At 40.4% G+C, this 23,258-nt stretch overlaps 1 protein-coding gene across 2 annotated transcripts in view; it reads right to left on the reverse strand.

Annotated features, from left to right (window-relative positions):
- SMAD5 (SMAD family member 5) overlaps window positions 1-17,678 on the reverse strand; it is a 30,516-nt gene extending 12,838 nt beyond the window's left edge. The window contains exon 1 of one of the 2 annotated variants that reach the window (XM_056349234.1): window positions 17,389-17,678. The gene's annotated coding sequence lies outside the window, so the exon portion shown is untranslated. Of the gene's footprint in view, window positions 1-9,348; window positions 9,519-17,388 lie in introns of those variants that run through there. The other variant, XM_056349233.1, reaches the window with a different exon arrangement.
- Window positions 17,679-23,258: the final 5,580 nt, after the last annotated feature.

Genomic DNA, 23,258 nt, shown 5'->3' on the forward strand with positions numbered 1-23,258 from the left:
AAAGTACTATGTGACCTTTAGTACAAACTGCCTCAGAAAGGAGAGAAGCAGAACATCACCCTGCAGCCCAAACAGCCCTCATGCTCATGAATGGTGGTGGTTTCTACCACTCACCAGCTCTAATGCAAATCCTCCCCCCACCAATTTAAGGAGTAAGGATGACAAGAGGAAATGATGTGCTGTGGCAACGAACTGATAAGAACTTGTAAAATCCCTTGTGAATACTAAATAAGCAAGTATAGACAATGAGCAGCTGGCAAAAAGCAAGAGCAGAGCTAAGAGAAAGGATGTCAATAACAAAAGATGCTTCCTTTCTTGCTACAGAGACTGCCAAACAACATTGTCTCTCAACTTTTGATAAACCGTGGTGAATTAGAACACCTACCGTATCCCGAGACACCAAATCTGCACATAAGAGAAAGGGGATGGGGGGATGGGGAGCAAGGTTTAAATACCTCTGTGCTGCTTCTCTTAGATTAAAGGTAACAATCAAGGGCATCTTTTTTTTCCCCCCCTCCTATCTTTGATTAACTAAAAGTCATCTGATAAGGCTTTTTAAAGTGTCTAGGCACATCTACAAGCTTAGTCAGACACACGGACAGGTACTTTCCTATAACAGAGCCACATATTAAACACCACCAGCCAAAGATACAGCAAACATCTCTAGATGAAGCATTTATAATATCCCACATGTAACCACCTTAGAATTTTCTACTAGGGAGGTGGAAGGTGAGGAAAGCAGGGAACAAACCCAAGGAGAGTTGGCTACTATGAAGAATGTAAATTTTAAAAACCCCAACTTATAAACACCCTTTACAGGAAAAAAAAATAAATCCATTTATTTCACACAGTAGCTTAATCCTATTGGTACTTGTTTGATTATTCAGCTTTGTGTCCATAGTATGGAAAAAACTGAGAAAAGCAAAACAAAGCAAAAAACTGTTTGAAAATCTTTCTTCCTAAGCGCTCAAAAAAAAAAAAAAAAAGGTCTACACTGCTTCAGTAAGTCCATAGAAGAGGGTACTGAAAAAAAAAGGGGGGGGGGGGGGGGGGGGAGAACAAGAAAAACACAATTATGTATCACCTTATTCCTTCAGAAATAGGACATTTCTGTACTAAGTATAATTCAGCTCCCTAGAACTATCACATATACGAGAAACTTTGCACCCTTCAAAGTAACAGGAAATACATAAAGGGAGATAAACTTGGCCAAGAACACAGACTAAATTTATTCTTTTACTGAGGATAAAAGCTGACTGTTCTAAAAAGTAAAAGCTCTTTATAGTCACCATTAACTTACTTCCAAGCCTTGCGTACACTCAATAGCTGTAAGATATCAGCAATTGCTCACACTCCTAAAAAAGGAAATGAACCCACCTAGAGCCTTAGACCAGAAAGACAACAATTTGCAAAGTTCTATTTTTGTTTCTTAGCTATGCTTTCAAAGAACGTTAAGCATCACCAAGGCAGAAAATAAACTAGAAATTTCTAGAGTTAAGTTGAGCTCAAATAAAATTAAGAAATGCCTCTTGACTGCTGCCACTCTCACCTATTCCATTACAGCTGCCCCATCTATAAATATTAAACAATCAAGTTTACAGATCTATGATTCTATTCTATCACCATATATAATTTTATTTATTTATTTTTAAGTATTTTGAACATAACAGTAACATGCATCAACTTGGAATGAAATTTTACTGGTTGTGTATCATTTCAACATCATTAACCCACAAGCATGTGGATGGGATAAACAAGCTAACTAAAAGCAAAGAACATTGGAACAGTTCTATTAAAATGATGTTTTGCAGTAACTAGTATTTGTAGGGTAAGTGTCAAGAGAATTTTGGTAAATGACTCTGCCCTATAAACTATGATTTTAGAAATATCTAAATTAACTCTAAAAACTTTACATTGGTCTGAATAGCTATCAACAAAAGCACAACACAATAGAACAAGTATTCCAGAAGCATCATAACAGATTTAATCAATACTGTTTCAGCTTCTTCAAAAAAAAGTTCCACATACATGCTTGTACTATAACCACTGAAAAATGAGACTGTTGAAGTCTTTAATAGCTTTTATTGTAAATCCATTCTGGCCACCCATGAGCCTTTCAAGACTCTTCTGCTGAAGTGTATTTTCTACCTGTTCAAGAAAAGCAAAGGCAAGAAAGAAACCTTGCAACACACTACTAATAGACTTTGAGAAGTACAAGTGACATTAAATTTATTTCATTATAGGCCTTTCAGAAGTTCAGTTTGGAAGGCAAAAATACTGCAGGCTTACAGGTTTTGCTTTTTTTTTTTTTTTTTTTTTAAGAAAACAAGGTAGAATGAAAAAGATTCATGAATTCTTTGTAGACTAAAAGCATTTCCCTCTTTGGAGCTAGTTAAGGTTACAAAGCAGTAGGTTCAGGTATTTATGTAGAAACCAAACATTTTCATGTAGAAACCACCACTCTTGTAGAGTTTTAAAATATCTGAATGAGCAGCATAAACCACATTTACAACATTTACTTCCATTTAATGTAATTTCAGCATCTAATTTTTGAAAGGTTTCTAAGTAATCATAACCTCTGCTAGGAACACCTTCACCAGATCATCTGTATTTACAATCAATTTCTTCCAGGGTTTTAAAAGTGCATGTTATGAGCTGTGACTGCAGTACAACAGTGCATCGCTATAAGATTTGAGCAGAGAAACAAAGGCTGTAAGGAGTCACATTTTCATTCATAGTGTTGCACAAATTACTTTTATTGTTGCACTTCTAGAGGCAGCTGGTAACAACTTTCATGGGGAAAAAAGCTTTCTTAAATTTCAAGAGGCAGAGGGTCTATTAGGCCTTACCTTCTTTTATTAAATAACTTTTCAGCTGAGCTGCAAGAAAACATGGGCTGAAAAGCATGTTATTACTTTTAAAAAAAAAAAACAGTTACAAACATTCTTTAAAGAGTGAGTGTAATGCATTGCATGGGGTAGCACGAGGGGGCTTTTAATGGCTGAGTATACAAGGAAGTAATCGCTGCATCAAAACTAGACTTTGGGGCATGCGTTATTTATACATTTAAAGTTCTTGTTAATGACTACAGCAAATGGAAGGAAACTAGTTGTGTGAACAGGTCCATTGTTTGAACCCTTTCTTATTACCTCATCAAGCCAGCTACATAGTAACAAAGTTGGCTAACAGCAGAACTTACAAATTACATCTCATTTGTGAAGATGGAAGAAACAGACTACCTTTCATCCACCATCACAAATACTGAGCAACTCAACTACTTTTTGATTCCTCTTCTGAGATTTTCCTAGCCTACTATATTAAACTGGCAAATTTAGCAGATTACTTTGATTCGCTATCAAGGAATCTTCTGGCTAAAAGGGCCTGAGCAAGTTCACAGCAGAACAGATCAATATAAAACTGTATATGGTGTATTTACTCTAGTGAGATGCACTTTTTATGTAACATGTTCTGCCACCCCCAACTAATTTCCCACCGGCAAAAACTAAATCTAAAGCAGCATTAACCAATCAACCTATCACCCCAAGCAGCATGGCAATGAACAATGGTTTTCACAAGCAAAAGAGTAAAATGGGTAACAACTACACAGTCCTCATCCCTTCCTACTGCCAATACTAAGCTTGTATTGCAAATGTACAAGCACAATTCTTTCCCTCCTTAATTTACTTGTTTGCAAATTAAGAAAGCTTCCTGTAGCATCATATCCAATCTGAAATAAGGAACTTCGCTGCTCATGATTAGAAGCTGCTTTGAGACTCAATTTCATCATATAAAACTACCACTTACAACTAGCTATGCAATTGGTAATTCATTAGGGCTGCTGCAGATTTGCAGTTAAAGCTGTTCTGCAGTCAGCTCTTGTGCTTAACTTCACTGCCCTTTCAAACTTATTAATGCTGCCGTATTTTGGCTCCATATATACATTAGCATATTACATATTCATACAGAAAGCTCAGGAACTCAATTACAGTATATTACAGCGTATTACACTACATTCAGTCACCAATATTTTCTTTAAGACTATCTAAAACTACAACATCACACATCAAAGTCATCTGGTTTTATTAAGGTCCTTCTTTCCTTATAAATTTCCTGACAGGAACTGCACAGGATTGTGCTTGGGTTTTCTTAACATTTTCCCAAGTCGACACCTTACATTGTAGCCTAGCTCACAGTCCCATGCAACCGCATGCCTTCAAGCCTTTTCTTGAGGACAAATACAGAAGAAATGTCAACCTCACAGTTTTTCCATACACATCAAGGATAAAATAAATCCTAAGGTCACACAGTGGTTAAAAAACCTGGGTAATACACTTGAACACCACTGGCATAGCCTCTCAATGGAAAACATTTTTCTTCAATTATCCTGTGCAACATTTTAGCCATGAAAAATATCATCAGTGGTATAACCCACTTTTTTCCCCTCCTACCCTTCAGGATAGGTAAAAGACGAAAGGAGATCTTATAAACGGTATCAAAAAGGACTGGTGGTATTTTCATCATAACTGGGCTTGCACATCCAAATGCACAACCAGTTGACCAAAACCTGTAATAAATGCTTTCATACTAACACTAGATTTCCTTGCTTCAAACATGCCTTGTAAGGCAATATATTCTAATAATACATGTAAACAAGAACAGAAAAGAATTGTCTGGTATCTTCAAAAATTTTACTAACTGTGACTGCCCTCCAAACAAATGAAGTATATTGACAACTTCAGACATGGCTTTCTCACACAATACTTGTTCTTTTCATTTCCACATCTGTACATCATCTAACACAGCTTAAAAAAAATAAACAAAAAAAAAACCCAAAAAAACAACAACCAAAAAACCAAAACCCAAACCAAAACCGAAGCATTTAGCTCTGTCAGCTGAGAAGTATTTAACTAGCACTCTCTTAAAAGCAACGTAACAAAAACTCTGAGGCCAATCACAAGCAACAAGTAATACATTGTACGAGGAAGTGGAATCATAAAAGCCACATAGCAAAAATGATGCTTCTGTTTTTTCTTAAAGTCTTTTCAAAAATTACTGTTAAAAAAATAATACAAGTGATAATGATTTGTATCACAAAAGAGGTCCAGTCAGGAAGGGTTCACTAACAGAGCTCCACTGCATTTCAAAAGCACCCTCACTTCCAACTGATGCCAAGAAAACCTCAGTAAAACTGTAACCAAAGAACATAAAGTTTTGAATTCGTTCTGCATCATGGCAAAACTTGAGTTTAACTGTGATACTGGGGAGGCGAGAGGGAGAAGAAACAAAAACTTCCCAAGCTTAAAAAAGTTAGTATCTATTTCTTATGACATCCACTTAGAACACAAAAATCCAGTGCTCACACGGCCCTGGCCTCCAGAACTACTGTAATTACTGAGCAATTAGCTTTTGTAGAAATTCCCAAAACCTACAAATTCTGTCTTAGAACCAAAATCTCTCTCCCTTAAGTGTTTTGTCAGAACCATGCATTTTCTCACACTTCTATTTCAGCTAATTGGCACTTTCCAACAGAAGCATTATGCTGAAAAATGCCACCATCAACAGCAGTCAGCACATCTGAAAGTCAGTCCTGAAACTGCCTCATGTTTTCACGGTTATTTAAGATCTATTCTAAGCACAGCAGATAACTACAAGTTAGCATCCATTTCTTAATTAAAATTGCATCACTAAATTTCACTGAACATGAAAACAAAAGCCTATGCCTCCATTGGTAAGTTGGTGGACACGGACAAGCAATTGGGTGAGTAGGGATGACCTCAGTATACCTAGAGAAAAAAAAACGTGAAAACAAAGAATGTGTTTATATAAGGGAAACCTTATAGTGGCCTTTCAAATACTTACAGGGGGCTTATAAGAAAGATGGGGACAGACTTTTAGTAGGGCCTGTAGCAACAGGACAAGGGGGAATGTTTTTAAACTAAAAGAGGGTAGATTTACATTAGATATTAGGAAGAAATTCTTCCCTGTCAGGGTGGCGAGGTGCTGGCACAGGCCTCCCAGAGCAGCTGTGGGTGCCCCATCCCTGGCAGTGTCCAAGGCCAGGCTGGACGGGGCTGGGGGCAACCTGGTCCAGTGGCCAGTGCCCCTGCCCGTGGCAGGGGGTTGGAACCAGATGATCTTTAAGGTCCCTTCCATCCCAAATCGTTCTATGACCTTACACTTTTCACAAACCCTAAAGAATGTTCAAAAATTAACAACCTGGAAAAAGCCTTCCACAAATTTAGACGCTTAAATACAAGACTTCAAAGAATAAGATCCCAAACACTGCCACGAAAAATGTGAACTGGGAACAAAGAGCATAACCTGAAAGAAAGGACTTTACACTTTCCTAAAGCTTTAAAAGAGGGAAAGAATAATAAAGATGTATACATACACACTTCCACTCCAACTGAATTGCATCAAGACTGTGACAAGTTTACAAAAGCTATGGGATTTGGAGGGAACACTGACAATAGTAATTCAGCAAGCTTTTTTTCCCCTCGCACAGAATGAATGAATGGCAAAGTATTCTAAATTTGTCAGTTTGTGACATCCACTGACCCAGAATTCAGAGACACTACTTCATAGTTGGTGTATCAGTAGCAGCGATTCTGACAAAGATCCTCTGTCAAGGATGACAGTCCTGGCAGACTCAACCTTGGTGGTAGGTCAGTAGGGATACAAACTTGGCAGGCGGCATTCTGCACCTTGCCAACGCACACTGGTCAGCACACTGAAGTGCCAGCCAAACTGTTCTACGTGGTCACAGGAACACAGCTAAAAAGGCTTCCAGAAAACAGTGCAGGAACTTGCACTGCGACTAATGATAACTGCAAAAGTCTTATATTACTGTTTGACTTGCTTTTAATGAGCTGTTTATCAATGTTAGCCATAAAAAGTATCCAAATTGTTCTCAGCTCACACAAGAATAAATCTTTTAGTTCTGAGCACAAGCTCCTTACCTGATGCTATTAAAAAATCATTTAAAGGTCTTTAAAGAAGAAACACTAACACATTACATTTAATTTCAGCAAATCTATCACAGACATTAGAAGAAAAGTGCATTTTAATAGAAAAAAAACAACCCACCACTTAACTGTCAGGGAAGGAAGATATAGGGACTTGTAGAGAATTGCCATAGCAGTATTTCTGCAGGTATGTAATTCAGCCAAGAGCAACAAAAGTGTTCTTAGAGTCTTCCTTACAGAACTATACAGAAAATACAGAGGACATTTTTCTGAAATTGAAAGTGTCCTCTGGAATATTAAAGATCGCAGTTTGCAAAGACATTTGAATAAACCCAAAAAAGTCACTTTAATAGAGCACAAGCATTCCACCTCAAGATACAGAATTTCTTCCAGCTCAGACAGTATTTATTATCATGAAAACTCTGCAAGATCACGCACTCAAGGTGCAAGATCAGAAATCTGAGTTTGTAACAAGAACCAAGTAGTACGGGATCCACAGTTATAGCTCCTTCAGGTCCCATCAGAGGTTAAAACTCCAAACCTCAAACAAAAAACACCCACCACAGCTGTATGCAGTATCATACCAGCACGCCCTTTTGCTGTGATCTTTTGTCATTAAGAGAAGCCTCTCTCTTTCCTTTCCCACTTCTCATCCCCATCTCAACAACCCATCTTGGGCTTCCACTAGAAAAGTTTCCTTTAGAAGAAAATAAAATTCCTCCCTCAAATCTATTTTTGCCACATTTGAAAGGAAAAGAAAGTTTTGACAAAGGCAGGCACCTTGATGCACATGGCCTGTTGAGGTTTTGTTTTGCAAACTTAAGTGCCAAACACTTAGCAGCAATTTGGAGGCCAAGTTAACAAAATTTTAATATCAGAGGTAAATCACTATCAAATGGTAGGGATTAAGACATTAAATCCAACAGCACCCTACACTGACAGAGCACTCAAAAGTTACAACACACAAATTATGAAACATCTTCAATTAAGTTATTTGCTGCTTCTATTAACTTCCACTACCAACTCCTGCTGCCAGCTTCATAAAGTATTACAGCTTTTGATGAGCATGGGCACATGACTGCAATAGTGTGTTTGCACCTTTTTTTTTTCCTTCTCCTTCTCTTCAATCACAATCTGTGATGCCTCAGAATATCAAAAGGATATTCTGTGCAGAGCTTCCACAAGTGAGATATGCAATGAACAATACCCATTTCAGTTTTCAGTATTTCAAAGCCATTCATGGAAGGTAAATTACCTGAAATTTACAAAGGAATGAAAACCAGGAAGAGATTTCACCTAAAACTATCACATACTGACAATCTAATTTCCCATGACAAGACAAAACTTACAGGCTGATGCAAATGTTGACAGTTATTCCTCGGAGGTGTTGTTAAAGCAAAGAGCCCCAGTCATTCACTGAGAAAAGTCTCTTAAATCCCTACAGATTCCACCAAAAGAGTCAACAACTCTTGCTGAACCTATTCAACAATATATTCAGCAACTACCGCTGAAGCGGATCTTCTCTCCCTCATTTTGCTGTGAAATACCTTCGTTTCATTAGCTTAAAGTCACGTCAGAAATGCCACAATTGGAACAGAGGCACAGATCACTTGATTTCCAGTCTTGTGCCTTTAACCGCAAGACCACATTTCCTCTATTAAAGTTTACAACCCGCAGAAAACAAAACCTGCCATTCTAAATCACTCCAGCGGCCCCTGGGTTGGCAGGCAGCTGTCAGTGCGGGATGCAGGCGAGGAAGGCCCAGGTGAGGGGTGCGAGCCCTGCCATCGCCTCCGCGGGGACGCGCCGCCGCCACCGGCCCTCACACATGTGCGCTTGTTACTCAGCCCCTCCGCCGGCCAGGCCTGGCTCCGGCCAAGGGCGAGCTCCTCGTCTTTTTTTTTAAAAAAAAAAAAAAGCAAAAACAAAAACAAAAAAAACACAGGAAAAGAAAGAAAGAAAAACCGCCGAGCCTCTTATTAGCATTGCAACAGTTTGTTCCTACAGTTACGTGCACAGACTTATTTTTATCAGCACGGAGCGTGTTTTAACAGCCCGGCAGCGCGACCCTGCGCACCTCTGGCCCTGCCGGGGCTGCTCCTTCCTCCCCCCCGGCCCCCTTCCCACCCCCCGCCGCCTCCCGCCCGGCCCGGGACCACCCAAACCCTGTCACCGCCAGGCCCGCGCGCCCGGGGGCGGGGGGGGGGGGGGCGGCTGAGCTCTCCCTCAGTTTCCGAAAGGGCCCGTTCCCCCGCCACCCCCCCCATCGGGAAGGCGAACCGCAGCGCTCCCGCACCGCTGAGGAGAAGCGGCTGAAGAGGTGCCGCTCCCCGCGGCCCGCCGCCCCCCGGTCGCTCCCCGCCCCCGCGCCGCCCCGACCCACCCGGCACGGAGCGAGGCGGCCTCCCCGCCGCGGCGGCACGGCGCTCTCCGTTAGGCTTCAGGCGCCGGCTGGGCCGCGGCCGCCCGCTCGCAACAAAACTTTATTGGGAGCCCGCGGAGGGGACAGCGGCGCGGCGGCGCCGGCGGGGCCAGCGCCGGGACCCGGATGTGCGCGAGGGGCGGGGGGAGCGCGCGGGAGGGCTCCTGCGCCCCGCGCATGCGCGTTGCCGCCCGGGGGAAGCGACCGTGGCGGGAAGGGCCGTGCCGTGCTGCGGGATGTGGCGGAAGGGCCCGCCGGGGGTCAAACCTGCACCGTAACAAAAAGTGAAATAAATTAAACAACCCTGACATGTTCGGGGCTTGTTGTCGAAAAAGGAATTTTCCCCGAGATGGTGGAGCAAAGCAGTTTCCTCAAGCCCAGTGTGGGCCCACAGCGAGCCCCTCAAGAGGGAGACGTGCCTCATGGCCGCCCGTGGGCCGAGGCCTTGCAGTTGCAGGGGAATCCAGCACTCCCGCCGCTCGGAGCCGTGTGCCCGGCAGCTGGCACCGGCCCACCAGCAGCTGTTTTGCGGTGCTGGTAGGGTCTTACCCGCCATGGTGTAGCTGAGGCCCTTCAGATGGCTGCATCCCGTAGTAACTAAAACCACATAGAAAAGCTCCAAGAAAATGTGTTAGCAGTATTAGAAATTACTCTAGAAAAGACTGTAGGGATGAGGATTTACATACTGTATACGATGTCAGTCCTGGACAAACTCATAATTCTCTCACAACTGTCCTCATCGCGTGAAGTGGAAGCGACCACCATTTTCTCAAAAGTATTTTTTAAACAGTACAAAAGAATGTTTCGGAGGTACCAGGCTAAAACCACCTCCAACATGCCATAGCAATGCCTGACCTTGATTAAGCATACTGCTGATATAACTGTTTGTTTCTTGTCATTTTTCACTAAGTAAATTGGTATGAGGCTAAACTAAAGAATTGGGTCCACACCATGACTTGATGGCAGAACGTTTTCATTTTTAAAATTTTCCTGAATATGCAACTGACCTTTGGAACTCCACCTAAATTTCCGCTAGGTCTGAAGAATGTGCTTACTTCCATGAAATTAATGATAAAAATCAGTTGTCTGTTCAAAGGCCTTTCATCATAGGGAAGGACTGGCAAAGTGCGGAAGGCTAAACCATCTTCAGCTCTGCTCTTCACTCTGGTCACGAGCAGGTGGAACTGCTCTCTACAAAGTACTGTTGAGGCCTGAACTCTGAGGGCATTGAGAAATTCAGCTTTATATGGACAACAGGAACATCCACAATTAGGGGAAAGTATTTCACACTTCAGCCCACAAAGTGATTTTAAGAGGAAACTTTACCTACAGGAAGTTTATTTCATAACCCAGAGGCTGCCTTCCTCAGAGGAGGTTGATCGGAGCCTGATTCAGACACGCTACTGAACTAAACGAAATCCTAGTCTGATCCACTACGGAAATTCCTACAGAAGAGTTCCTTCCTCTGGCAAAAAAATCTGTAGGAACAGATATACAGGGCAAAATCTTCATTTTTACGTAAACTTGTATTGCTGTTGTAGAACGTTTGACTACGCCATCTTGCAGCAGTTAAAAATCTGGCACACCAGTTGCATCTGGCCTGCCAACTGAATCTTGCTATCAAACAAACTTCTTTTGGAAGAAAATATTAGAAACAAGCAAAAGTAATGAAGTTATTTTACATATACATATATATGCATATATACAAATACATATATAATAAAGCTAAAAAGAAACTACATGAAAGCCTATGTTTTATTTGTGTAAATTAAGAGTAACACATCTACTAAAAACAAAGAGAGAGAGAGAAGAAAAAGCCATGTAAAGTTTGTAGAAACGGAGAAAAATATCCAGTGACCCAAACTGAAGTTTCAATTTCAAATATACGTGAGCTTTGAAGAAGTTTTCTTCTGATTCAAATCTACATGGCACTTGATTGGTTTTGATGTAAACAGAAGTTTTTAGCCCCAGTGTACTCTGATCTATGCAGAGATCAACTAATAGCTCAGCAGGCTATCTCTACTAAAGTTCATGACAGCAGTGGAGGAGCAAGGCTTTCATGTAGTTCAGCCACAGAACAGAGCTAACCTTTAGGGACTCCTATGTATCTCTGCACCAGCAATTGTTCTGCTTTGGCCAGGCCGTCCAAAATATGGGACAAAAAAAAAATGTTGGTCTTTTTCCAAATCTTTTGTGTAACTTAATTAATAAACCAAGTAACAAACAACAAATTGGCAGCAGGCATTTTAGGTGTTGTTCATGTGCCAGCCATCATGTTTCTATGAAACAAAATGTTCTCTTACCAAGAAGTTACAAAACAGTTGTATACTGTCAGATGAAGCTACAGCACAGTGCTCTGATGTGCTTCTTCCTGCAGAGGTTTTAAGAGTTCCAGTGATGAGGAAAGCTGAAGGTGTGCGTGCAAGTGTATGGGAGAGGACAGGGAAAACTGCAAGTTTTCCAAAACGTTCTCAAATCTACACGCAAGTTAGACATACCTGCTTGCAGCACACCACTCCTCAGAAAGCAGAAAGTGATTCTTAAGCACAATATACAGACTGTTTTGGAGTATGATAATAACGAATGTGATCTATGGGCTGAAAAATAGTTTTCGTCTCTTGGGTTTTTTTGCCGTTTTATCGCAGTCTAATGTTGAATGGGTAAAACCCAAATGTCTATAAAGTCAGGTTATCTATTCCTAGACAATGAGATAGAGTAAAGGACAAAGTAAATTACATTGGCTATCCAATGATTGAATTCTGTATACCCTTAAGGTCACAATAAAATGACCACCGCTTTCACCACTGTCTACTTCATATATGGTTTCCATCACTTATATCTCTACTGCCATGCTGCAGTGGGACCACTCTAATAACTTAGCAAGTTCAGTAAAAGGCTCGCAACAAGGAGACTCACAAGGTGTCCTGAACACAGCTGCCAGAAATCATGTGGTTTCATGAATTCATTAATTTCACAACTCATGGAACCATCAGTCCTCTTTTAGCGTCGGCAAACCTAGGTTTTCCAACAGAGACATGCAGGTTTGATAACCCAAGGAAAAATTATTAGCTAACCTTCTACTTACCTGCATGTTTTAATTATTATTGTGTGTTCAGATTCTGCAGAGACAACTGCACATGTTTATACTTTTGGTCCTGCCTTTTAAAGTCAACTAAAGTATAAGTACCTGCCTCACTTTCCTTTGCACGCAGTCTGATGGCAATGAAGACAGAAAACTGTCTTCTCATAAACCTGCATTGCTGTAGATGTTTATGGTGGAGCTAGCTATAACCTTACAGTCTGGTCAAAGTACAAAACAATCAACAGAAGAACTACCACCAGTTTGTGTCAGGCCTTGCATGGTTGAAAAGCAACCATGAAGTCCAACAAGTATCTTAAATTACATCATTTTGAATTTTCTCTCCAGATTTTGAATATGATCCCTATATATCTTAATGAGATTTTTGTTTGGTTAGAAATGAATAGTTTGAAAATAAAATAGATTGTTTGAATTATAAAGAAATAGTCTTGAAAAAAGTTGCATTATTACGAAACTCTGGCCTTCCTGTGACTTCTAAAATGACTGCATTGTTCAACTTAATTTCCTATCAACTTTCTAAATTGCAGGGGGGAGAGGGGGGAATGTTATGTAAAAAAAAATATAATTAATTAATTAAACACACACACACACAGAGTTACCATGTCTCTACACATTTAAATATTTGCAAAGACACTTTATAACAATGTTAAAAAAATTCCTGTAGTGTGAAAGATGGCTTGGATATTTAAACCAAACCTAGCATAAAAACAGAATTGGGGGAAATGGATAGGATAGCTCAATAAAGTTCCACTCTCACAGCTGTCAGCTGAGAAGAAATGGGGGAAGGGGGAAATGCTGAGAAAGGAATTTTATTTTTTTTTGGCAGTGAAGAGAGGAACATGCCATCCCTGTTCAAAAAGTTTCAGGGTGGGAAAGGCTAAGGAGGGGCTAACATACTATACATACCTTTACATATATTTTTGAGGCAGAAAAACAGCGTTGTGTTTGAGCAGAGTTCAGCAAGTGGAAAGGGAGGTGGCATTCACTCTGGCCATGTGGTCCTTTTAAATAACCCCGCAATGTACAGCACACTGAGTGAGAGCAAGCGTGATAGATGGTAAGCGGCTGCCTGACAACAAGAAGGCAATACAAACGTGGTATACATTGCATCACATATGTAAGAAAAAAAAAAGAAAAAAGTTTAGTGTCTGGAGGAAATATATTAAAAGTGTTCATCTACAAGGCCCTTGGTGGTGTGAGCTCCTGTGAAGTTACACTCACTGGCTCACAGCCTTTGAATTCTCGGATAATAAATTATGTACCCTGTTATTGTTAGAGCCACACTTTTGGGTACCATGCATGACTCAACTCACACAGCAGTACAGAGAAAGGGAGAGAAGAATTAGCCTTGTTTCCTGAAGCTACGGGTAGAAGACATTAACATGAAATTGTAGACCAGGGGAGGGAAAGGCAAGCCAAAGTTATACTTCCCAGCAAGTTTAAAGCTGCAAACTTGTTTTCCTAGACTGGAAGAACAAATGAGATGAGACACGTAACTGAATACCGGTACATCTACAGAGATGTTAAAAACAAAGACATTATGTAAAGGTTTTGTAAGTTCAACTCTACCGTGTCTTTTCACACTCTACAGGATAAAAATGTCACTATCTTGGGGATAGCGTATCCAGTTTGACAGATCTGAGAGTCAACTAAGGGTGCAAAACTGAACACAAAAAAAATTCAAAAAAGAAATAAATACATACAAAAAAGGAAAGGGAAAAAGATCACTGCAGGAAAAGTAAGACATGTAAGAAGTAATAAGTAAGAGAAACCTTTGCTTGAGAATTATCGCAGAGTACACAGCAGAGCGTGAACCCTCTTCCGTTGACACCTGCGGATAGAATCTGGTCAGGGCAGAGTGCTGCTGAACTGGGTCTGCTTTGTGGAGCAGGGGGTGGAAACTTTCCCAGAGGAATGGAAAAAATGTCCCAGCTGATTAACACAAAGTAATATACTACTCTTACGGAAGAAATTATAAAGAATTTTAAATGGCACAATTCCTTTGAGTATTCTGCCAGTGTTGATACTTTTCTAGACCATCACCCAACTTGCCCTCACCATTGCATCAGCAGTACAGAAACATGCAGTACTCTCGTTCTTCTAAATCAGTGATTTTCAACTATTTCCAGAACATGACCTCATACTGTAAGAACGCTTTCTGGAGCCTGACACCCACAACTAAGCTCAGAAGACAGACAGCCCCTGCCTCCTAAAAGCTTTCTGCCACAATCAGACCAAATACCGGTGGACAACAGAAAAGTTGGACCACAGAAGTGGGATAGAAAAGGTAGTACGGAAAGAGAATGAATCACAGTTAACTTCCTTCCACGTACTGTAACCACGTGATCGCTGTGAGCTTTTTTCTTTCACGAAAACTCTGCTCAAAACTAGCCATGAACAAAATTGTCTTATTTTCTTAGAGATTTACTCCATTCCCTACCACTTGTTTTACATCCCACACCATTAGCCAAACACGGAGCCTCGTGGCTGTATTCTTCTATGGTATCACTTGCATAGACCCAGTGGTCCTCCTCGGGCTCTTTGCTCCCCAGCCCAGGCACTGCCTTCTGAGCATGGTCCCTCTTTTGGAAGCGACTGGTGTTTGGGTGGGACGCATTCTTGCTGTGGGACAGCAAGGAGATCTAACGTGCAGCCTCACACTCAACATAATCATCTGCTGACACAGCCATGAGCTGAATTCCATTTCTCGTAGCAATAGTTGGGATCAACATCCACAATAACTGTGCACTGAAAACTTGTATTTGTGGCTTCATGGCCAAAACCACAGGAAAACTATTTTTAGCTCAACGGAGCTCTAAATAGTGGAAGAACTGAAAATTTAGCTCACATCACAAGCCAAATTCTTCTCCTGGTTACACCCACTCTATGGAGAAGCTTGAATATAATAAACAGAAACACTCTGAAACAAATTTAAAAAAAAAAAAAAAGCAAAGGGAAACTTTTGCTTAGGAGTAAAATCAGTATTTAAAACTCTAAATGAAGAAAGGTACACATCCTCCAGCATTTCCTCTAGAAATATATACAAGGAAAGGAAAAAGGAACAGTTTGAAACAGAAGCGATCTATTACAATAATTGTACCTATTATGATAAAGGTAGTTGATCCCACTATGTATGTCTGAACAATACCTATAGCTAAAATCCCTCTCGGTTCATTATGCGGGTACCTTTGGCTTAGACCAGTGAAGAGGACACGGAGTTTATCTGTATCTCGAGAGAAGACGCAACAGATGAGTGTAGCCTATGAGTAACAAATCAGGTTTTAATAGCTAGACCTGCATGTAATTACTCACAAGCAAACTTTCTAACAGCAATTTTATCACCTTGGGATTTCACAACATGAAACAATTAGCGATGGCAATGCAGAGTGCTCAAGCTTTCTCATGTAGGAACCGACAGGACCTGACTTTCTCCTTCTGGGTGCCTCTCTGCCAAAGTCCCCAAGTTACAGGATGCCGAGCCTTTACAACATGTATTTAAATCTCGTGGCACACTTAGGGACACAACTTTTTTTTCTACCCTCCTGACCAAATAGTTGGGCTTTATAATTTCCTCTACAGTATCAAGATCTGCATATACAAGCATAATAATGGCTGTTATAAAATTAAAGTGCTTTTGGGCATAGTGTAGTGCAGCTTTTGGACAGCGTGTTGCAAGCTATTTGCTTCTCTTTGAAAAATTTCCACAGAAATTTTATTTTCCTTTCTTCGCTTTTTGTTAGGAGAACAGGGAAACTGTATCATTTTCTAAAACAAAATTAAAAACTTTTCTGGAGAAGCCAGTAAGATCAGAAAATCACAAAATAGGGTTTTTTTTCTCATAATAATAATAATCATAATGAAAATTGTTTTTCATTCACTATTTTATTGTTGATGAGCTTTCTTCCATTCTTTAAGCACTGCCCTGTGAACTAAGTTTTAAAGGGAAATACAGGAAGGAAAATAAAAAGGCAAACAACACATTTTCAATTTTGATTACATTTTTTGCAAATCTGAAATAAATAAGGGTTATTGTTACTGTCTAAACACCTTCACATGTCACAGAGTAAAGGAAAGAAAGAAGTTCATAAATGCTCCAGCTGCTTAGACGGGCCCCATGTAAGGCACTGTCACTAAAATAGTTCACAACCTAATTACAATTCACCACATCTTGGGAATGACATTTAGGATTCTCGAGGCGCTTTTAGATAATTTTTAGACTCTGTGTAGAAGTTCAGCTGTCACGAAGTCGGTTTTATTTTGTAACAGATTTTATCCTTTGGAATGTTATGTTTGGATTGAGCTGAAGATATGGAAAAATACATGCAGTATAGTTTCCTTACCAGACTGAAATATAACTCCTAAAACAAAGCTGAAACTTTTTTGTCCTTTAATGTTCAGATTCTAGCCTGTGCTTGCCTATAGCTATTTAGATTGGGGGGGGGGTGGGGGGGGAGGAGAAAAAGGTTTCCCTTACTGCATTATTCCAACTCCATTAGGGCAGTCAGAGGGAATGCCTGCTCTTTATCCAGTAATTAAATAAATATTTAACATTGCAGGATTTAATTGGAATCCCAAAAGTTAACAATAGCCTCTGCTGTCGGTGTCGCTATCTCAGGGGTTCTGTTTTCACAGGCGTATATTTAGATCTCGGCCACATTGCCCACTTGCATTACAAATAGTACAACTCCCCCCCCCACCTTAAAAAAAAAGAAAACAAACAAGAAGCTCAGTAAAATCTGGAAACTTTTATAAAGTGACGCCATCTCCGTGAATCTCCTTCCCCCGGCTGCAAAACGTACTTCAAAGCTTAAGAAATTAAGTGGCAGGCAGGCTCTCGTTAAAAAAAAAAAAAAAAAAAAAAAAAAAAAAAAAAAAGCAATAACAAAAGAACACAGCTTTACCTTCCAGCAAATTACTGCAGCTCCATTTTCTGACCCTTTATTTTTTCACTAGCTCCCTTCCAAGTGATTTCTATTCCTCTCTGGCTCATGCTGGCGGCAGGGCGGCTGGGGAGGAGCCCTGCGGAGGGTCCCCAGCCTGCCGCGGAGCGGGGAGCGGATCGGGTAACACACCCCGCCGCACACCCAGAGCTGGCTGCAGACAATTCAAATTCCCACTTTAGAAACTTTCAGCAAAACTTGTGTGTCGAGTCTATTTTTGCCTCCTTCCTTCATCCTGTAATAATGCTCTTCGGTCCGATGCAACGCAGCCATCTTTTGTGCTGTGTCTTTCTTACAATCTGTAGATCAAAAGTGCTTTGCCAGGGTAAACCCTGGCTTTGCCAGAGCAGGCTGATCCCTTTCGGTGAATAATGTATCTAGTTTGCAAAATGGGAAGAACTGCAATCACAGTATATTGACTCTTTGCATTAAGTCTCTCTGCACAAAAAGAATACTCGCCATCTGAATGTATTTAATGGCTATAAATGTGTATATACATGTATAATACATATACATAGATATATACACACAGATAAATATATATATGTACACACATTTAAGACATTCACGCCATATGCCTATGCACACATACACCTCCAAATGGGCCAGTTTAATTAGGATAATGGCACTTTTCATGTAAAAACTACAATTAAAAAGTATGAATGATCTTCATAGCAGGCCTTTTATGTTTGCATTTTACCACTCTGTGCAATATACAAAGATGGCAAAGAGAGTAACATTTATAAACAAGAATGTGAACCTGCAAAAGACAGCTCATGCTCTGTGAATCTACAGAGCTAAATACAATAAAAGCTGATTAGTCTTGTTGACAACAGAGCTCACAGACGTTTCAAAGTCCAGTTAATCGGAACAGCCTGACAGCTGCACACCCTAGAAGAACCACTTAAAACAGAAAGTAAGTCATGCAATTAGATGCTTGCAGAATGAAAGCATTTCTTACTAAAATAATGAGATTAATATAATTATGTGCAATCATTAGCTGTTGGTCTTCATGAAGATGACTAGGGTTGTGTCTAAACGATCAGCTCAACTCTCTAAAACCCTAGTTCATGAGAAGCCTCATGTTTCCCTTGTGCTGCAGGCTTGAGCTCCCACGCCAAAGCTCCAGCTGTCTGGCAAGATCTGAGCCAGCAGCAGAAAGGAAGGTTCAGAGACCCACTTTGGTCATCCCCCTTGGGGAAGGATGAGCATGGCTCGTCAAAGGGAAGTCAGACTTTGCAGATCACTACTGGGTTATTTAGAAGGATTCGGTCAGAGTGTGAGGAAGATAATATTCTTCTTGATGTATTCTACCTGCATTTCTAAAAAACTCCTGGCCGTGTCTCCCACCTTTCTCAGGGAAGATAATCTGCCAGGGGAAAGGAGGTAATGGTCTCCTAAAAAGGTGTAACTACTCAAAAGAAAGGCAGCAAGGAGTGGCAATACCTGGTTACTCTTCACAGCAGAGGGAAGTGGAACTTCACAGGCAAGCACATGCAAATTGGTGCTGCTCAATGTGTTGCCTGAGTGAGCTGGAGAAGGCAGAAAGACCATCTATGGATAACAAAAATCTCTTAGAAAGTGAAGATGAGGGCTCAGAGTGGAGAACTGAAGAAGGAGTTCATCATACTGAGTGGGAAACAAAAGACAGATGGAATTTGGTGGAAATATAAAGTAACACACGTGGGAGTGAAGTCACATCCAAGATGACGTGCTCTAACATATTATTAGGCAGGAACAATATTTTATAGTAGTTAATGCAGGTGTTGAATACATTTTTAATCACCAAGGAGTGCACTGAATGCCAGGAATTGCTACAAAAGGAATAGCAAACAAAGCAAAGTAGATCACTCTGACGCAGTGAACTCCTGGTGCACCTGCATCTCGGGTTCCATGCAGAGGGCTGGTTCTCTGTCTCAGAAAAAACGCTACGTGTGGCAGAGGTACACACAGGGCCAAAAAGAGCGATGTGAAGCATCAGCTGGGTCCCATGCTGGGAATGTCCAAATAGTCTTTTCCATGTGGAAAAGAAAGTGCTGAGAAGGGATATTACAGACAACTGCAAAAAGCCCAAGTGGAACAGGGAAAGTGAAAGAAGACTTTTTCTTCCAGTTCTGGAGGAGGTGAAAGGAAGCTTAGCTGCAGGCTTTTGAGAAGAAAAAGGTAGTTCTTCACACAAAGCATAATAAGGGGTTCAGATATCTGCCACCAAACATCGTGGGTACTAGAAGATTACACGAGTTCAAAAACCAAAACCGGTGCCGGAGCAAATTCACAGAAGAAAAACCCATTAAAGGTCACTAAATATAAAGACACTGACCTCTGGCTCCAGAAATCCTCAGCTGCAAATTGCTGGGCAAGTGTTCCGTGCCATTATTGTGTGCCCTGTACTTACATTCTTCCTCTGGGCATCCTCTGCTGCTGGCTGTTGGACAGGACATGAGCCACACGGACCTTTGATTCCCCCGGGTAGGGTCATACTCGTCTCCTTCACATGCTGTTAGGAGAACCGCTTTTCATCCTGAAGCTCGGATCTCACTGCAGTCATATTTTATTGTCTGAAATAGCACAAATTCTGGCTTGCATTTTTTTTTTCAAATGGTGTGATAGCCCAGTTCTTTCTCTCCCCCATTCTATAAACATCTTTACATATTTACAAATTACACATATAAATGCATCTGTTAATAGGAATAAAATTCTTCTGGTAAAAAACTGTTAAATCATTTTTATTTAGTGTACTACTCTGGCTTTCTCAATATGTTCAGGAGCAAAGCTTCCAAAGAGTCAGTAATGAGTTTACACTATGTAACTCAAAAATTCATTAATTATTCTAATCTACAATAACTATTATTAAGAACTCCACATTAAAGGTAATTTAAATAGAAGTTTCAATTTAGTGAAGCTTCAGGATGGTAGAGCACAACCATGCAGAGCCCAATGCAGATACTGAACTAACCATATAACATCTTTTCACCCACATTTTTATATCATCATATACAACACAACAATGAACGCTATTTTTTGAAATGCACATCTGGTCTCTTCCATTGATGCCAGAGCTGAACAATAATGAGGAATTTCCCCTTATGCCAAATGGGGGGGGGGGGGCGGGGGGGCGGGGGGGCGGAAAGGCTTTTTTACATTTTCTGTGAAGGGAAGCTGGTAGCAGGCAAGACAGTCATTTGGCACTTGAGAAGTTGTGTTTGGATAGAAAAAAAGTTCCTTTTAAAACAGTAATGCAAATGAGGAACAGCTAATGGAAAAGTAATTTCCAAAACTTGTGTTTTGACAGTGATGAGATGGGATTGCAGCTGAACTTTTCCATTTGTTCCTTCTCCTCCTTCCCTAAAGTAGCAGTAAAATGCAATGTATTTCACTATGTATTTTAACAGATTTATATATGCCAATGCATCAGATTTAGGCCTGATGTTTCAGGCCTGATGATGAAATCAGAGTTTCTTTGGTCCAGCTCAAAAGAACAGCAAAATACTTGATGAGTATTTAATTCTCACAGTTTCTAAGAGAAACAGATTTTCATTTATTTCTATTAGAAATACAAAGAAAATTAAGTTCAGCTAGAAAATGCCACATGTCCAAACCCAGTCAGATCTATCAGTGGTAACTTCAAAGGTGAAATTTTTAATTCCACCTGCAGTTTTGAATTCCAAAGACTAACCCGACACAGAGGATCTCAGGTGTAAAAACTCAGGGCAGCAGTAGTTGCACTGCAGTTCCCAATACCCCCTACGTACGTTTGTGAGCTTTGTAGAACAAGGAGGTGTTTCCATTCTAGATTACCAAGGATGTGCTTCTGCGAAAGCCACACAATTCAACTTGAAATAAGCTTTTTCCTGTCTTTCTTATACATAACTTATCACACCCAGATTTTAATATTTGTGTTCTTGTTTCAAACCTACTCTGCCCATTTGTTATGTAAGTGGCACTTTGATCTTCATTCTGTTCCACAAATTTCGTAGAAAAGCTGATTTTTGGTGCCACTTTTTATTAGTGGGATAGTTGGAACTGCTGATAAAAGGCTATAAACTTTGGTTTTAGGAAAATACTGATTAGTGCTTACATTTAAGTATGAGAACAGCCTCCCGTCTATTCCACAAAGTATTTATGGCTGTGCTTTACTTTAAGCACATGCTTAAATTCAATTACCTTCATTTTAATCATGGGCCTAAGTGCTTTGCTCTCTCAGGGTAATAAGAACATTTAGCTGGCTGGGCTTGTTTTTAAGTAAATCTCATACTCGCAAGCACAAACTGACAAATATGCAAATGAGAGTTACCTTTTTTGCCTAAAGACAGAAAATGATAAATGCAGTAGTTTTCCAGTCCATGAGGGGAAACACCTAGGCATGGAACAGATTTCCATTTCCCTGATACTATCATATTAATTGTCTGGTAGTGAAATGCTGCCTTGCAAGAACAGATTGTGCTATCTTTGATCTCCTTCTGTCCATGAGCAAGGAGAGACATAAGTGTTATTTTCCATTAAAATGAAGAACATTTGTTTGCTTGTTTGCTAGACAAAAGCAAATGGCTTTGAGACATTGTGGGCCACAGCTTCACTTGACACAAATTGGCACATCTCTTTCATTCCAGGGGAATTACACTAATTTTACACCTCAGAGTACATCTCAGAGACTTTCCACGTCATGTATAAACTTGAATAGAGAGATTCTGTATCTTGAGGTGAGATCATAATATGCAAGTGTTTCACAGACATAAAACTATGAGGTCTGGGAATGCTTGACGGTAGCTAGTAAATACAGTGTGGTCTAGTCATTAAGTGGGACCAATTGTTTATAAGAAGAATAAACCAGTTGGTAGGCAGAGCCAAAAAGCAGTTTTCTTTACCATGGTACTCCTAATTAACAGCTTCTCCCCACCGAAGCAGTAAAATGCAAAGTTATGGTTTTACTAAGTCTTACGTGGCTCAAAAAAACCCTTTCAAATGTCATTAACATTTGAACCATTCACCAGAGGAGTGAGCATTTTAAAAAGAAGTAAAAGAATAATTGAAAAATTTGAACATAAGCCAGTTTACACCACTGGCTAGAGTATTTCTAATGCAAATTGAGAACTGACATAAAATAACGCCAATTTTACTACCATTCAATTTTAAAGGAAATAAATTGTGTTATGGTGTCATGGTTACTTAATTAACATGAAATAAAAGATGTTCAGAAGTTTCTAACACTCCTAGTGCTTATGGAGAATCAATCCCAGCAAAACTGGATTTTCTGTTTCCCATATAATTATTCTTTCCCATGCAAAAATTCTATGAATAGCGATATTAAGGAAGGCTTGGTGTAAAAAAAGTACATTGAATGTGGGTAGCATGCTTCCATTTTTACCTGGTGAACATTACGGCAATTATTTTCATATACAGCAAAAAAATATTCCTAGCGGAAGAGCAACAATGCTGAATGGATATTGGGAGAACTTCAGACAGGAAACTTGGTGCCTTCAGAACCAAGAGTTTTGAAAAGTTTTGAGTGATTCACAACCAGTTTAGAGAGCTGAGAAACCACCACTGGCTGCTTCATCTCAGCAAGAACTGGAAGACGGCTGTGGGTACAGCCAGGGCACTGTGGGTGCCAACACCCGGACCGCCACAGGCACCTTTGAGGATGTCCCCAGCAGAAGGAAGAGCCATCGCTCGCACCGTCACGCACCCAGGGAGCTGGTCCAGCCTGGAGAGCTGGAAGCAGAGTGGACTTTCCCTCCTGCGGGCCAATATTGCTGCAGGAAGCAAAGATGAATGATCATGAAGTGAAACTATGAGAAGCTTGCAACGAGCACCCAGGATTTTCTCTCAAA

The sequence above is a fragment of the Falco biarmicus genome, chromosome 8 (genome assembly GCF_023638135.1).
Source record: "Falco biarmicus isolate bFalBia1 chromosome 8, bFalBia1.pri, whole genome shotgun sequence".
Lineage (NCBI taxonomy): Eukaryota > Metazoa > Chordata > Aves > Falconiformes > Falconidae > Falco > Falco biarmicus.